Consider the following 16,673-nt stretch of genomic DNA (forward strand, 5'->3'; position numbering starts at 1 on the left):
TGCATTTAAGGGCCACTCCTTAAACACAAACCCTTGAACACAACCCTTAAACGCCAACTCTTAAACGTGAACCCTTATACGCCAACCCTTAAACACCAACCCTTATAACACCAACCCTTAAACACCAACCCTTAAACCCCAAACCTTATAAACACCAACCCTTTAAAGCCAAACCTTTAAAGCCAAACCCTTAAACGCCTACCCTTTAACGCCAACCCATAACAACCAAACCCTTAAACGCCAACAATCAAACACCAACCCTTTAAACGCCAACCCTTAAACACCAACTCTTAAACGCCAACCCATAAATACCAACCCTTAACCCTTAAACGCCAACACTTAAACGCCAAACATTAAACGTCAACCCTTAAACGCCAAATTAAATCGCTAAGCCTTAAACGTCAACCCGTAAACACCAACTCTTTAAAGCTAACCCTTAAACACCAACCCTTAAACACCAACTCTTAAACGCCAACCGTTAAACTCCAACCCTTAAACACCAAACCTTGAACTCCAACCCTTAAACACCGACCCTTAAACGCCAACCCTAAAACGCAAATCATTGTGTTTAACAGTTTGCGTTTAAGGGCCCACCCTAAACGCAAACCATTAAACACTAACCCTTAAACACCAACCCTTAAATGCAACCCCTAGAAAAGTTGCTGGCGCTGGCGACAGACCTCCATATTGTCGTCCAAGGAATTGACGATATCGACTTGTGCTCCCTCAAAGTGGCGACTGGCATCCAAGCACACCTGCTCTTGCAGCGGAATAAGGGGTTGGCGGCGTGTCCCGCTGCCTGTGAAGCGCAGAGCACACCCAAAGAGATGAAGCCGATCCAGCCGTGTGCGTCAACCCAAGGCGGAGGTTGGCGGAGGGATGGCGGGGCGCGACAGGACGACCTGCAACATCGGAAGACATTGCCTCATCCAGGGAGTGACCTCGCCGCATGCTTTAATTGCGGCCTGCCTGGCCACATCTCGTCGGGGTGCCTGGCACCACGACGACGCCCCTCCGGACCACAGCCATTGTCTGCCTGGCCGTCCTCCTCTACATCGCACCCTAAGGCAAGTCGCGACGCATCACACTCAGCCCCCGATTCCACCTCACTCATCCCGTTCTGCCAGGTTTCGTTCGCAACGGGCGTCGGTGAGAGGGGGTTCGGATTGTGAGCGGGCCGACTGACCGCTCCGACCGGGTCAGTGGTCGGAGCTGGCCCACAGGGTAGTTGCCATGACCACAGGTTCATCAGTCATTGTGGGTTAGATCGAAGGGGTCGAGATTCTTGTCGAAACTGGCGCGTCGGTGACCATCATTTCCGAACTCATTTATAAAATTCTACCCGCTAAATGTCGCTCCCTGTGCTTAGTTGATATTCTGTGCTTCGCCGCAAATGACGGTTCATTGGGCATAATTGGTAAAATAATGGCACAGGTGTGCATTGCCGATGCTAAATTAACAGGACCGTTTCTCGTATCAACGTCCCATGCTTGTTCGGGACTGATTTTTTGGGTGAAATACATGTCAAAATTGTAATTGATCAAGGGTGGATTGAGCTGCCATCGGGCCGTCGTATGGCGTTAATACCCTCTTATTTCTCAGATATGTACGGCCTACGCCACCGTGTAAGCGCTGGCTTCAAAAACGGTTCGGATTCCCCCTGGCGCGCAAATGTTGGTCCCCTTACGGTTGCGCAAACCACTAAATCGGGCAGCGACCGCGGGAGGGATCCTCTTGGGACCTTTCAATGTGGCCGCCAAGGGATTGACATTAGTCGGAGCACAGACTCTGGTGTTCAACGACCAGGAACATTTCATTCAGGTTCTGAACGCTGGTTTGGATATGTCCATTGTGCAAAAGGGCACCGTGTTAGCCCAAGCGTCACCTAAGGGGAAGTTCGACATTGGCCACACCACACTTTTAAGCCATCATATCGATACGGGCGACGCTGCTCCCATCTGGCAGAATCCCTACCGGCTGAGCCCTGTGGAGGAGCACGTTTGGCTAGCGGTTGACGAAATGCGAGCAGCAGATATCATCTGTCTACCAGTCCGTGGGGAGCCCCGATCGTTCTTGTTAAGAAACATGATGGTAGCTTGCACTTCTGCATGGACTTCCGGAAGCTTAACAAGATATCCGTTGCGGATGCGTACCCTCTCCCAAGGATGGACGATTCCCTAGACGCCCTAGCCGACGCGCATTACTTCTCTATCCGGATTTTGGCAATTGCCACTGGATGAAGCCACTAAGCCAAAGACAGCCTTTCGTACACCTTGGCTTCTGATGGGGCTCTACTCCGCACCAGCTACATTTCAACGGTTGATTCAATTGGTCCTAGCTGGCCTCCAGTGGGACTCATGTTTGATTTACCTTGACGATGTTATTGTAGAGTCATGGCTGCAGGAGTTCATGGGGGGGGAGAGGGGGGAGGGTTTGTGGCGTGCAGGGTCGGGTGGGGGCTGGAGAAATTAGTATGTCAATGAGCTTGAATTAGTAAACGAAAACAGCATGGGTGTAAGAGTGAGAATCACAGCAGTTAAAACTTGACGTGGTTTATCATGTCCTTTCAATGATTGCTCAATCTGAATCCATCTTCTCGATTCAAGTTTTGTCTGTTTGTATATCTGGATGGCTTCATGAACAAATCTCTGATGGTAGCCCGAGGGTTTGCAGAGCACCTTGGTCTCAGAAAAAACAATGTTACGTGTGCCCACAGCATTGAAACAATGATCCGCCACCGCCAAGGTGTTGGTTCTACAGTGTTTCAAATCCGCTTTGTGTTCGCGAACCCGGTCTGAGACATGTCGCTTCGTTTCACCAATGTAACTGCTGCCGCAGACACAACTCAGCTTATAGACACCAGGACATTGCATGTCCAGAATCACATCCTTCACCGATGGGATCAAATCACGGATTTTGTGTACTGTATTGAACCGAACTTGGATCTTGTGTTTGTTCAAGATTTGGGAAATCCTTTTGTTGACCCCTGCTATGTATGGCAAGGTGATGGTTTTGATTGGGTCCTCAGATGGATCTCTACCCATGGTTGGAGATGCAGCTTTGCGGATTGTGCGGTCAGAATTTCCATTCCTCCTGAGAGCCTAGCGTACGTGCTCAAACTCACTGGTTAGGTGGTGCTGGTCGGAGATGCAACGAGCCCTATGGTGGAGTGTTTTGATGAGGGAATTCTTCTGGGCTGGATAGTGGTGGGAGTCAGGCATTAGATTGAAATCCGTGTGGGTGGCTTTCCTATAGAGTGTCCCAACGAGCCATCAGGTCTCTTCTCGATCAAAACATCCAGGAATGGTAGCTTGCCATCATTTTCCACTTCCATGGTGAATTTGATAAATGGGTGTATGAAATTGATGTGGTTGAGAAATTGGTACAGTACCGGCAGGCCATGTGGCCAGATGACGAACGTGTCCTCTATGTATCTCTTCCACAAGGAAGGACTGTCAGGTGGATGTCTGGATGGCATGTCTCAAATTTCTCCATGAAAACATTCACTACCACTGGTGATAGGGGAGAGCCCATTGGGATACCTTTATTATGTTTGTACAAAGTACCATTACAGGTGAAATAAGTGTTGGTAAGGCAGTGCCTTACCAACGAAGGTACATCAGGATTCAGTCCTTGTTGGACTAGGTCTTCAATGATTGCAATAGTATCAGGTACGGGTACCTTGGTGAAGAGGGAGACTACATCGAAACTGACAAGCAAATCCTCCGAATTAAGTACAGCTGAGGCAGTCTTGCCCGTGAAGGGAAACAGAGTCTCAGACATAAATCGTGCCAGTCTGTAAGTGGGAGAGTTGATGGTGGAGACGATAGAACGGAGTGGAGTGCCCTCTTTATGGATTTTTGGAAGGCTGTAAAATCTGGGTGGTCTAGCAGCTGAAGGTTTTAGAGAAAGCTGTTTGGTGGGTTCGATTAGGGAAGTCGAATTAGTGATGATTTTGTTGGTTTTAGTAGCCAGGCTATTGGTAGGGTCTCTTAATTTTGGTATAGCATCATTGAGAAGGTCCTGAATGTTGTTGTTTCCATCGTACCTGCCGGTTTACTGCTAGCCCCGCCCACGTCCCCCCCAGCCACACGTCCTCTATCTGTTCTTCCACCACCTTCCCACTTCTAGCCCCGCCCACTTTCCCCCCCCCACCTCACATCCTCTTCCTCGAGCGCTAACGCCCCCCCATCCCCCCCTCTCTCTCTCCCCTCTTGCCTCCTCCCCCCTCTCTTACCTATATAACCTCTACCACGGCAGCTCTTCCACCGACTTCAGCATTTTCTTGCTGTGGTTGTCCCACCTGATGAAGTTCGCTTGTGTTGCGATCGAAACGTCGGCATTTGTTTTATTTTATTTCTACCTATGTGACTTTACCGAAAGAACCAAAGAGTATGGATTCCTGCAGTCACGAAAGCTTAAAATCAAGATAGCTGCCATCATTAGAAGGTCCTGAATTTTGGTGTTGTAAGTGGTTTCATCCATGATGACAGTGGCATTGCCCTTGTCGGCTGAGAGGATGACAATGTCATCTCGATTTTTTAATTTAGAGAGTTCAAAACGCTCGTCCTTGCTGATGTTGCTAATGGGTTTCTTAACGTTTTTGAGGATAGCAGCGATTTCAGATCTAGCAACGTCTGCCGTGATGTGTCCCAAGCCTTTGAGGGCTATGTCAACCTGGGCAATTATATCATCCACTGGGATATGTTTAGGGGTGACTGCGAAATTTAACCCTTTGGATGGTACCGCTTTTAGGCTGTCGGAAATTGGGATGTTACTCTGATTGATGACAATCTTGTTAACATCTAACTTTTTAACGTGTGGCTCTGGCTTATTTTTTGACAGGTTGAATTTAGCGATCACGTTAACTTTGGATTGCACTCTCATGCTCACATGTCCTTTGGATTGCACTCTCATGCTCACATGCCCTTTGGATTGCACTCTCATGCTCACATGCCCTTTGGATTGCACTATCATGCTCACATGCTCTTTGGATTGCACTCTCATGGTGCTAATCTCTCATTAACACTGCTGTTGTGTGCATATGCGGGCATGATACTCTTATGCAGCGATGGAAGCTCATTCATCCTAATCTCCCTCCCTAATCCCTCTCCCTAATCTCCCCCATTAACACAACTGACGTGCTTACGTCCGTGGATGGAATTCCTTTCCAGCTCCGACCCCGCTTGCTTGCCCATCGCCACATATATAGCCTTGTTGTAACTGCTCTGTCGCTGGTTCAGCAGTTCCACTGCACGATTTTATTTTTTCCGCCTGAGGACAACCGCTTGTGTTGCGATCAAAACATCGTGATTTATTTTATTTTATACCTAAGTGACTTTACCGAAGAAACCAAAGAGTATGGATTCCTGCAGTCACGAAAGCGTCAAATCAACTTTAAAGGTATATTGAAATTTTTTTAGACTGATACTCCTGCTGTTATGGAGTGACTCATGCAGCCAGCTATGGCTGCAAAGTTTGGTCGGACATGTTATGTATATCTTTTATTGTAAAATTTGATTCACAGTTCCTATGATCACTGTTACATTGTTTTTATAGCTTTATTTTGGTGATTGTGAAAACGTTTTGGTTTAGCCATGTTTGTTGCAGTACAGAGTTAGCCTGATAACTTTAACCTAAATTGTCTTACGGTTGTTATTGTGCATCCCACTGGGATTTTTGCACACAGCGTTGATATATGGTGTTTTTTCTGGAAGACTTTGCTGTTTTTTCCTGGATTTTTCTGTTGCGTGTAGTCATTTTAAGATGTTTCTTGTTTATGTTTCTGTTGCGGTTTCACCCGAGTTAAGAGCCGCATGGCTCACAGGGTTATACCTAATAAATGAAACTGAAAATCGAAAAAATGAAACTGAGTCCCTCCGAGTCTCTCCATGTCTCTCCGTTTCTTTCAGTGTGTCTGTGTGTCTCCATATCTCCGTGTCTGTATGTGTGTCTGTGTCTCTCCGTGTGTCTCCAAGTTTGTCATCACGTCTGTTCATGTGTCATCACGCTCCATGTCCCTCTGTGTCTGTTTGTGCCTCTCCATATCTCCGTATGTCTCCTTGCCTGTTTGTGTCTCTCCGTGTGTCTCCGTGTTTGTCTGTGTCTCTCAGTGTGCCTCTTTGTCTCCGTGTCTGTGTCTGTTCATGTCTCTCCGTGTAACTTCGTATGTCTGTCCGCATCTCTCTGTGTGTCTCCATATGTGTTCTTGTGTCTCCGTTTCTTTCAGTGTGTCTGTGTGTCTCCATATCTCCATGTCTGTATGTGTGTCTGTGTCTCTTCGTGTGTCTCCAATTTGTCATCACGTCTGTTCATGTGGCATCACGTCTCCATGTCCCTCTGTGTCTATTTGTGCCTCTCCATATCTCCGTATGTCTCCGTGTCTGTTTGTGTCTCTCCGTGTGTCTCCGTGTGTCTCCGTGTTTGTCCGTGTCTCTCAGTGTGCCTCTTTGTCTCCGTGTCTCTCTGTGTCTGTTCATGTCTCTCCGTGTAACTTCGTATGGCTGTCCGCATCTATGCGTCTCCATGTGTGTTCTTGTATCTCCGTGTCTTTCAATTTATCTCTGTGTCTTGGTGTCTCCTTGTTTCTCTACGTCCCTCCGTGTCTGTCCTTGTGTTTCAGTGTCTCTCAGTGTCTCTACGTCTTTTTGTGTCTGTTCGTGTGTCTCCATGCCTCTGTGTGTCTCCGTGCCTCTCCGTGTGTCTCCATGTCTGTAAGTTTATCTCATCGTCTCTCCATGTCTGTCAGTGTGTCTCCGTGTGTTTCTGTGTCTGCCTGTCAATTCGCGTCTCTTACCCCTGTGTGTTCCCTCATCCTCCTCCTGCTGTTGCTGCTGCTGCCATATGGGAGCCCTCAAAGCTCCCAAACTCCATCGACAAATCTGAGACACGGGGATACACAGCAGGAGAAACATCGGGAGACACTGTGTCTATCCGTGTCTCCCCGAGTCTATCCCTGTATATCCGTGCCTGTCCTTATTTCTCCGTGTCTCTCCGTGTTTGTCCATGTCTGACCATGTCTCTCTGTGTGTCTCCGAGTTTTTCCGTGTCTCTCCATTTCTGTTCATGTCTCTCTGTGTATCTCCATATGTCTAAGTGTGGCCGTATCTCTCCATCTGTCTGCATGTGTCTTCGTGTCTCTTCATGTCTCTCCGTGTGTCTCTCCGTGTGTCGTGTATTTTTGGTTCTCCACTGGTCTGTGTCTCTCCGTGTCTCTTCGTGTCTATCTGTGTGTCTCAGTGCCTCTCCATGTCTCCCCGTGTCTGTCCGTATCTCTCCGGGTGTCTCTGTGTCTTTCTGTCTCTTCATGTGTCCGTGTGTCTCTGTGCATCTGTGTCTTTCTGTGTCTGTTCGTGTCTCTGTGTTTGTCCGTGTCTTCATGTATCTCCATGTGTCTCAGTGTATATGTGTCTCCTTGTCTCTCTGTTGGTTCGTGTCTCTCCGTGTGTCTCCCCGTGTCTATCTGTGTCTATCTGTGTCTCTTAACCCTGAGAGTTGCCTCATCCTCCTCCTGCTGTTGTTGCTGCCACATAACAAGGGGAAACACACGGGGAAACACAGAGACAAGAAGACGCATGAAGACACACGGGGAGACACTGTTTTTATGCGTGTCTCTCCGTGTCTGTCTGTAACTCTTCTTGTCTCATTTGTCTGTGTCTCTCTGCGTGTCTCTCCGTGTTTGTCTGTGTTTTTCCGTGTTTGTCTGTATTTTCCGTGTCTTTCAGTGCGTCTCCATAGCTCCGTGTCTGTACGTGTCTCTGTGTCTCTCCATGTGTCTCCAAGTTTGTCATCACGTCTCTGTGTCTCTGTGTCTGTTTGTATGTCTCCACGTCTCTGTGTCTGTTCGTGTCTCCCAGTGTGCCTCTGTATCCGTGTGTTTCCATGTCTGTTCATGTCTCTCCATCTAACTTCGTATGTCTGTCCGCGTCTGTCCGTGTCTCTCCGTGTTTGTCTGTACCAGTCCGTGTCACTTGGTGTCTGGTCGTGTCTCTCCGTGTTTCTCTATGTCTCTCCGTGTCTGTCCATGTGTGTTCGCGCCTGTCCGTGTCTGATCGTGTCTCTCCGTGTGTCTCTGTGTCTGTCCGTGAGTGGAGCTTGTTATCTCCCCGTTATGTAGCTAGTGAGTGGATATTGTATGTTCTCCCCATGTTCTGTAGTATGAGTGAGTGGAGATTGTATGTTCTCCCCCTATTCTACAGAGTGAGGGTAAGTTGAGTTTTTATGATCTCCCCCTGCTTTAGAACAAGTGAGTGTAGTTGGTATGATCTCCCCCTGTTCTACAAAGTCCGTGAATAGAGTGTGTAATCTCTCCCTGTTCTCTAGTATGAGTGGACTTTGTATGTTCTACCCCTTTTTTATAGAGTGAGAGTAATTGAGTGGAGTTTGTATGATGTCTCCTTGTTATAAAGTGTGAAGGAGTGGAGTTTGTATAATCTCCCTTCGTTCTGCAGTGTGAGTGAGTTGAGTTTGTATGATCTCCTCCTGTATGTAGTATGAGTGAGTTGAGATTGTACGTTTTCCCCCTATTCTACAGAGGGTGAGTCGAGTTTGTATGCTCTCCCCCTGCTCTGTAATGTGAGCGAGTGGAGTTTGTATGTTCTCCCCCTGTTCTACAGAGTGAGGGTTAGTGGAGTTTGTATCACGTTCACCTGTTCTGTAGTGAGCGAGTGGAATTTGTACGATCTCACCCCTGTCCTACACCACGGTGAGTGGAAGATGCTCACAACGAGCTAAAGGTATCTGTAGAGGAGGTTCATGAAGGACACTCACTGTTGGGCAGTTGGAGGCAGTCGCCCTCCAGTAACAGCGCAGGGTGAAGGAGAGACGCTCACGAGTGGAGGCGCCAGGCAGTTAAAATGCTGCAAGTTGGCACAGTAGGGGGCACAGGTGTGGCATCTGCCAGTCGCCTCAGTCAACCTATGGTACCTGGGCCTGTCCCGTAGCCTCCTGTCAGCGCACCTTCCACAAATTTTGCACGGCCTCAAGGTGCACCTACCTTGGCACAAGCACCGAAGTGACGTCACTGCCACTTAGGGGCCGTCCATAAATGGCGTCACGCGATTTTTGACCCCCCCCATCACACGGCGTCACAAAGTCAGACCCCCCTCAAATATGACGTCACAGAGCTCTGCCCCCCCCCCCCCCGAAAAAAATAAAACATGCTCCAAATCGTTGGTTTTATTGGGTAAAGTCACGTAGGTGAAAATAAAAGACAGTCTCGTCCCTTCATCAGGTGAAGGGACGAGACTCCAGACAGTCTCGTCCCTTCACCTGATGAAGGCCGCTTGTGTTGTGGCCGAAACGTCGTGATTTTTTATTTTATTTTCACCTACGTGACTTTACCCAATAGAACCAAAGAGTATGGATCCTAGCAGTCACGAAAGCTTTAAATCTAGAAATGCTCCAAATCGCTTTAAACTATTGTCATTGTAGTGCGTATTTAATATGGCGCTGCACTCTGTTGTAGAATTTTTTTATTAAAAAGTCTATTTAATTAAGTAGAACGTGTTGTCTATATTTTTTTCAAATTGCAAATTTTGATGTGACATTTCTCAAACCCCCCCTAGGTGCGTGACGTCATTTATGGACGGCCCCTTAGTGGCGAGCGGCAGCTGTTTCAGCTTGTATGTTCTCTACCTGTACTGCAGTGAGAGTGTGCAATTGTGAGAGTGTTTAAGTGAGCGAGTGTAAACGGTATTGGTCAATCATCTCAATGCTGATAAATCAGCTTAAGATCACTCACCTGGGATCACAGCGCAGCAACATCGCCCCCCTACTTGGCACGACCCTCTTGACAAAGTCTTGAGGCTCAGCGATGCTCTCTTGGGTAAACAAGCGGAATCATCGTAAGCACATCGCTCCTGAACCCGTCTCCTGTCTCGGTGTCTCCTGGCGGCGCGGCGGAGGATGGTTGATGAGGTGGATGAGATGGTGGTTGACCATGAGGATGCGGAGGGCACGGGGAGACCGGGATGGCGACGCGCCGCCTTGGGAGAAGCGACGGCCGTGTCAAGGAGGGGGGTTAGACGGTGAGATACCCGCCCAGTCAATCAACCACACACAGCAATAGCCGCCGCTCGCCACTAAGTGGCGGTGACGTCGTCATGGCGCTAGTGCCAGGCAAGGTGCACTGAGGCCACGTGAAGTGTCGAAGCCTCGATGACTGGTCACGGGACAGACCCAGGTGCCATGGGTTGACCGATTGAGATGACTGGCTGATGCACCAACTGTTCCCCCTACTGTGCCAACTTTAAGCATTGTATCCACAACGTTACGGTTGTTACCTCGCTGTCGACTCAAGTCCCGAATGCCCCTTCTGGGTTCGCTGTTGCTGGTATCACCATCCTTGAAGCTCGCCCAGATCCCGAACAACCGCAAACGGACGAAATAACATCCCTCCTCATTCAAGACCTAAACATCATCGCACCTCTTGGCTTTGCAACGTCGGTAATTCCCCGTCGAATGCAGTGGACGCGTTCCGCGGTAAGCGCCGCGCTGAGCGCCTAACGTCGCTATGAATACTTTAGTGCCGATACAGTGCGCCAGCACTGTACTACGCACACGCCGTGAGACAGCACCGCCGCGTTACTGCATCAATCCGCGTTTCTGTATCACTCCGCTCAGGTGCGCAGCTCAAGGAAAGTAGTTCGTCGTCGACCGCTCGGGAGTGGCGTAAGAAACGGGCGCGTGCCGCCTTCATCATGGGGTGCGCTCTAAGTTGTGCCAAAAGTGTTCCCGAATGGAGGAAGAGCAGCGGTAAGGCGCCGCTGCTGCTGGACTCCTGCTGCTGCTGGGACTCCTGCTGCTGCTGCTGCTGGGACTCCTGCTGCTGCTGGGACTCCTGCTGCTGCTGCTGGGACTCCTGCTGCTGCTGCTGGGACTCCTGCTGCTGCTGGGACTCCTGCTGCTGCTGCTGGGACTCCTGCTGCTGCTGGGACTCCTGCTGCTGCTGCTGGACCATTATTTCCACCACAACCACCAGCATCACCATCTTTGAACATCCATAAATTACGTAATGTGTTAATTCATGGTTTTTGATGGAATTTTGCAGACATCATCTGAAAAGGAAGACGGAGGAAAATATATATTAATATTGATCATAGATAACATTAACGTTACGAATTAAACAAATACAGTAGTTCCTCAGTTTCCCGTGACATCGTTTAACAGTTTTTGCGGTTAACGTTTCACCTCCCATAGTGAACCCATGGTTTCGACTGATGTTAACATTGTGATGTAACGGTAACGTGTTTATGTTATACACGCGGGTCGCCAATTTCGGCCAATATGAGCGCTCGTAAGTGGGGTTGAGCACATGCTGCCTCAGCCAATCAGCGATGCCCATTTGTGTGCGTTTAGACCTCGACTGGCTTTGTTTAATAATAGGGTTTTTCCCCTTTTTTCTGGCAACAAAACTGAAACCTTTTTACGAGGATTCATGTCTGCATTAACCACAATACCTGCAGTAAAAATGCAAACAAAAAACATACTATGATAATATATGCATTGTCCTTGAAACTGATTGGTCCACACCAAGGGATGGCTTTCCTTTGAGTCTCGACCCAATTGGTGCTCGACCAGATGACGCCAAAAAGCGTACAGCTCAAAGACAATGCACTATCAAACTAATGAGGGCGTGGGGTGAGCATCTACATCATTAAACCTCCTTTGCCAGTACCAAAATATAATAGGGGTTTTCCCCTTTTTTCTGGCAACAAAACTGAAACCTTTTTACAAGGATTCATGTCTGCATTAACCACAATACCTGCAGTCAAAATGCAAACAAAAAACATACTATGATAATATTGTGCAAACCCACAGAGCGTTTTCTGTTTTGGCAGACTCGGTGATTTTTACTTAATGTTCAACTTAGAAAAGTGAATCAATAGTATATGCAATGGCCCCTAATGTGAATTCGCAAAAAGGAAAAGAGTCGAACATAATTAGCCTTAAACTTCATTTAATCATCTTCGAACGGATTAATGCTTTTAACATGTAATTCCTATGTTCAATAAACAGTTATGTCGTTTAACAGTAGTTTTCGTGGAGTGGATTAAAAAAGTTAACCGGTGGACTACTGTATTAAAATGTGAGAGTTTACATGAATGAAATAATTATGTGTCCTGACGTTTGGGCCACCCTGTACAATAACCCTGTGTCCTGACTTTTGGGCCACCCTGTATATTATGTGTGTGGGGGTGGGCTCTGTGGGTTTGCACAGTAGGGTGCACAGATAGTGCATCTGCCAGTCATCTCGGTCAGTCAATTCATGGCAACTGGGTCTGTCTGTGACCTGCACCTAGCCTGGTACAGGAGCCAACTCATCGCACCTGGGTCTGTACCGTGATCTGACAGCGAGCCTTGAACACTTCGCGCAGACTCCAGGTGCACCTAGCCTGGGACAAGAACCTTGGTGACATCATGTTAATATAACGTAACGTTAATATAACTGCGAATTCAACCCGAATGAAGCATGGAGAGCTAAATGGAGTTCAAAAGAACTCACAAACACCGCCTTGTTGTGAAAGACCCAACGCAGATGATCTCTGGATTTGATCTTTCACGAAGCTCATGGTTCACCCTAAACTGCATCCACTGCACAAACTACGGCAGTAGATGCGGGTACCTGATGCACAAATACAAAGTTAAAAAAACCCTTCAGTAGTGTGTGACTCTGGTCATCCAGAACAGACCGCAGTATAACGTGTAACGACGCAATGCCCCGATCCACAAATACGAAGGAGACGTCACAGCGATGATACACTCCGCTGCTCTTGACGCGGTTGTCTGGGCTTGGCCACCTCAATGTTAAATTGTAGTTGTTGCTCTGCATCTACATCAGCAGCCATACGAAATAAGAGGAAGTGGCGAATGGCAGCTGTTGTTGTTTGTTCTCTGCAGGGGGGGGAGTCTTTGTGATCTCATGAAGGAGGATGGTGCCTTCGAGATGGGCCGAGTTAAACTCTATGCACGGTCCATGCTGGAGGTTCTGTCTTTCCTCAAGAAGAAGAAGGTTGTTCATGGAGATATCAAGCCGGTAAATGCTCACCGTTACATAGTGCAGGAGTGATCCCTTCGGTTAACGCGGTGCGAGGTAGATGTGTGAAATGTAATAAAGGCGGGGGGTTGGAAGGACGAGCGGTGGAGTTATTATTGGTTGGGCAGGGGGTAAGGCGTAGAGGCTGTACAGAAAACTGAGATGAGGGTACGCTGCCGTGTATGCATTGTTCCGTGTACCGTATCATGACGCACTGTATCATTCTGCATACTGTATCCTGCGTACTCTATTGCTTCATGTACTGTATCATTTCGCGTACTGTATCGTTCCACATACTTACATTTTTCCATGCACTATCATTCCATGCATTGTTTCGTTCCGCGTACTATATTGTTCCGTGGGTGTACCCAGAATTCCCACACAGTACAGATACCACGTTAAAATGGTGCGCGCTCCACGGTATAACGGGGCGCATTCCGCATCGTGTGAAAAGTGTTCCCTCATAGAAGAATAACAACCGCATTATAGCGAAAACGTGTTGTGTGTGAACACGCCAAACACACCACATCACACCAAGGCAGCCAACCGGGCGTGATGCTGGCCACACCACCCCCTCGTCTGCCGTGCCGGCCTTCATAAGCGCTACTGCTACTCACAGCTCATACCCCAATAAGGGCGCGTGGTGGTGAGATGTTAACTACCTCGCCTGGTATACAGGAGGTCGTGGGTTCGATCCCGACCCTGATGCTTGCTGTATATTTGGAGTTTGCGGTGTCTCTCTCCTCGTGGTTGCGCGGATTTTTCTCTGGGTCCTCCGGGTTTTCCCTCCACATTTAGAAACAACATCACACGTTTTGAGTGTTTAGCTGCTATAAATGTCCACAATGATTAGCCACTTTGTTGGGCTATAATATGTGGCCAGGTCACTTCTGAAAAAAGAGCTATTTTTCTCAGTGGACCTTACCTGGTAAAATAAAAAATAGTTTCTAGTTTTTAGTCTGTGAAGGGAATGTTATCGTTTAATATTTTTTGTCATGTCCAGGCAAACATCATGGTGAAGAACAACGCCACAGGATCAATCCAGCTGGTGAATTTTGGGTGCAGCTTCGTTGAGAACGAGCCGTGTGAGCTCCGTTTGATGCACATAATCCGTCACACATAGCAAGCACCGAGATGCCGTTTGTAGTCAGACGCTATATACATCCACAGGCTCATCATGCAAAGAGGAGATACACTTCTGATTCTTCTGATTCTGGTCTGCAATGCAAGGCACCGAAGCATACTGACTCCCCCGTGTACCATGTACCACTAAATGGCGGTGATGTCACTACCGTGCATGTGCAAGGCCAGGTACACTTTGAGGCCACATGAAGTGTCGAAGGCATCCCTGACAGGAGGTCACGAGACAGACCTAGGTGCCATGGGTTGACTGACTGAGATGACTGGCAGATGCACCAGCTGTACCCCCTGCTGTGCCAACTCGTTGCATTTTAGCCGGCTGGTGCTCCGCTCGTTGTTGTGAGCGTTGCTCCTCTGCCCTCCGTTGTTGGAGGGCGATTGCCTTCGATTGACCAGAAACGTCCTTCACGAGGCTCCTCAGGAGCTGATCTTGGCATCACTGGTACCGTCTATCTTTCGAACACCTCCTTCAGCCAGGGTCTCTGTGGAGGTCTGGACTGTATACCCAATGCAGCCATTGCAGTTGCATGGGCCACAGTCCTGAACCTCACCCATTTCCCCTCAGCATCAGGAGGAGGAGGGGAAGATGGCAACCCCAGCTGCAAGCGATGTTGAAATTCCAGCTTGCAACTATACTCAGCTTGCTGAGACCAGTCCACTGTGGGTTTTAATGGGATCCTGATTGGACACCAACCAACGGAGTGGAAGATTGGCAGGCACATCTTACAGATGACTAGCTAATGGTCAGTGGGCAGACCACCTTCACGGTAGGTCCTGGTGTCAAGGACATGGGCCCACATCCGCTGGTCTGTCACTATATAGTCCAGCAGATGTTCTTGCTTGGACCTGGCGTGCATCCATGACGTGTGGATACACCGATGCCGGAAAAGTGTTTTGGTAATTACAAACCCATGGGCTGCACAGATATCTAGCAGCCTCCTACTGTTATTCAGCTGATCTGGCCCATGCCTTCCAATCACTCTGACCCAGGTGTCTGCGTCATGACCCACTCGGGCATTAAAGTCACCCAACAGGATGACTCTATCCCGAGGGGCTACTTTAGCTAGCACCTGGGACAGGAGGCTTTAGAAGACATCTGACTCTTCAGCCTTGTCTGCATCCCTCCACTGATGTTAATCTTAAATGGAGGCTTAAGCAACCACCACTATTCCTCGCGTTTTGTTTATGGGGAGGCGAGCCCACAGCAGCCTGGAACATGCAGCTTCCCACACCTCACCACCACACTACCACACCCTTTCATTCTTTTGTTCAAAAGAAGTGCCACTCCCTGTTGAATGGTAGTTTCCTGCCCCGAGTGGAGAACTGTCCAGCCCTCATGATGGCAGGAGCTAGAACTGGTCCACCAGACCTCCTGTATTTCAGAGAGGTCTAGGCGGTACCCGTCTATCTTCCGAGAGAGGAGTGGAGCCTCTCCTCCGCAACGAGAGTCCGAATATTCCATGTGGCCAATTTCAGTGGTCTCCTATTCCTGGAGGAACCCCGAGATGGAGAGTTCAGTCTGGCTCTGGGCTGCGTCCTGGCTGAGATGTCCATGGGGGGCTAACGGCTTCTGCCCACGAAGAGGTTCTCACAGATCATCCCAGGCCTCACCGCGGTGCACTTCCCTTAGCCGTTTCCTTAGCTTCTATCTTATACAGATTTCGGGTGTCACGGTGGCTCGGAGATGTTAAATACCTCGGCTGGTATGCAGGAGGTTGTGGGTTCAATCCCGACCCTGCTGCCTGCTGTACATTTGGAGTTTGCGTGTCTCTCTATCCCCGCGGTCACTTGGATTTTTCTCCGGATTTTCCAGTTTTCCCTCCACATTTATAATCAACATCACGCGTTTAGAGTATTTTGCTGCTATACATAACTACATGATAAGCCACTTGCATTGGGCTATCATTTGTGCCCAGGTTGCTTCTGAAAAAGAGCTATACAGCTCAGTCGCCCTTACCTGGCAAAAAAGTTAGTTTTTATATATATAGTGAAGTACTCACACAGACACTCTTAGCTTTTCTCCTGTCACTTTATTTACCTTGCATCCAGTGTGGATGCTCCTCACTTACACTAACATACACCCTTGTTCTGAACTCCCCGCTTCGCTATCTCTTTCACTCTATACTCCGCTAACCTGTCCTGCTTCCCTCACACCTCCACGCTTGTCCCTGCCCCCAGCAGGGGATCAGCCAACACTGCTGGGGAGGACGAGGTGAGGAGGGCGAGGTTCCAGGCGTCTTCTCCCCAACTCTTGTGTTCTTCATCCCTTGAGCTCCCACCAACAACCACCCCGTGTTGCTCTGCACACTCCCTTATATATCCTTCCTCATTATGGGTCCTCATTTATGCCCCATTAAGCTGGCGCTTCTACGGCGCCTCCAGCACGCTCTCTCTTATCGCCTCCATCTCCCACCTCTCCATCGTCTATCCCGTGTTCCAACGCTCGCACCTGCCCATCCCCAAATGCACCGGCTCAATTAATGCTTCTCCCCACTTA

Source organism: Petromyzon marinus, chromosome 55, assembly GCF_048934315.1.
Source record: "Petromyzon marinus isolate PM22_M1 ecotype Great Lakes invasive population chromosome 55, UKy_Petmar_22M1.pri1.0, whole genome shotgun sequence".
Lineage (NCBI taxonomy): Eukaryota > Metazoa > Chordata > Hyperoartia > Petromyzontiformes > Petromyzontidae > Petromyzon > Petromyzon marinus.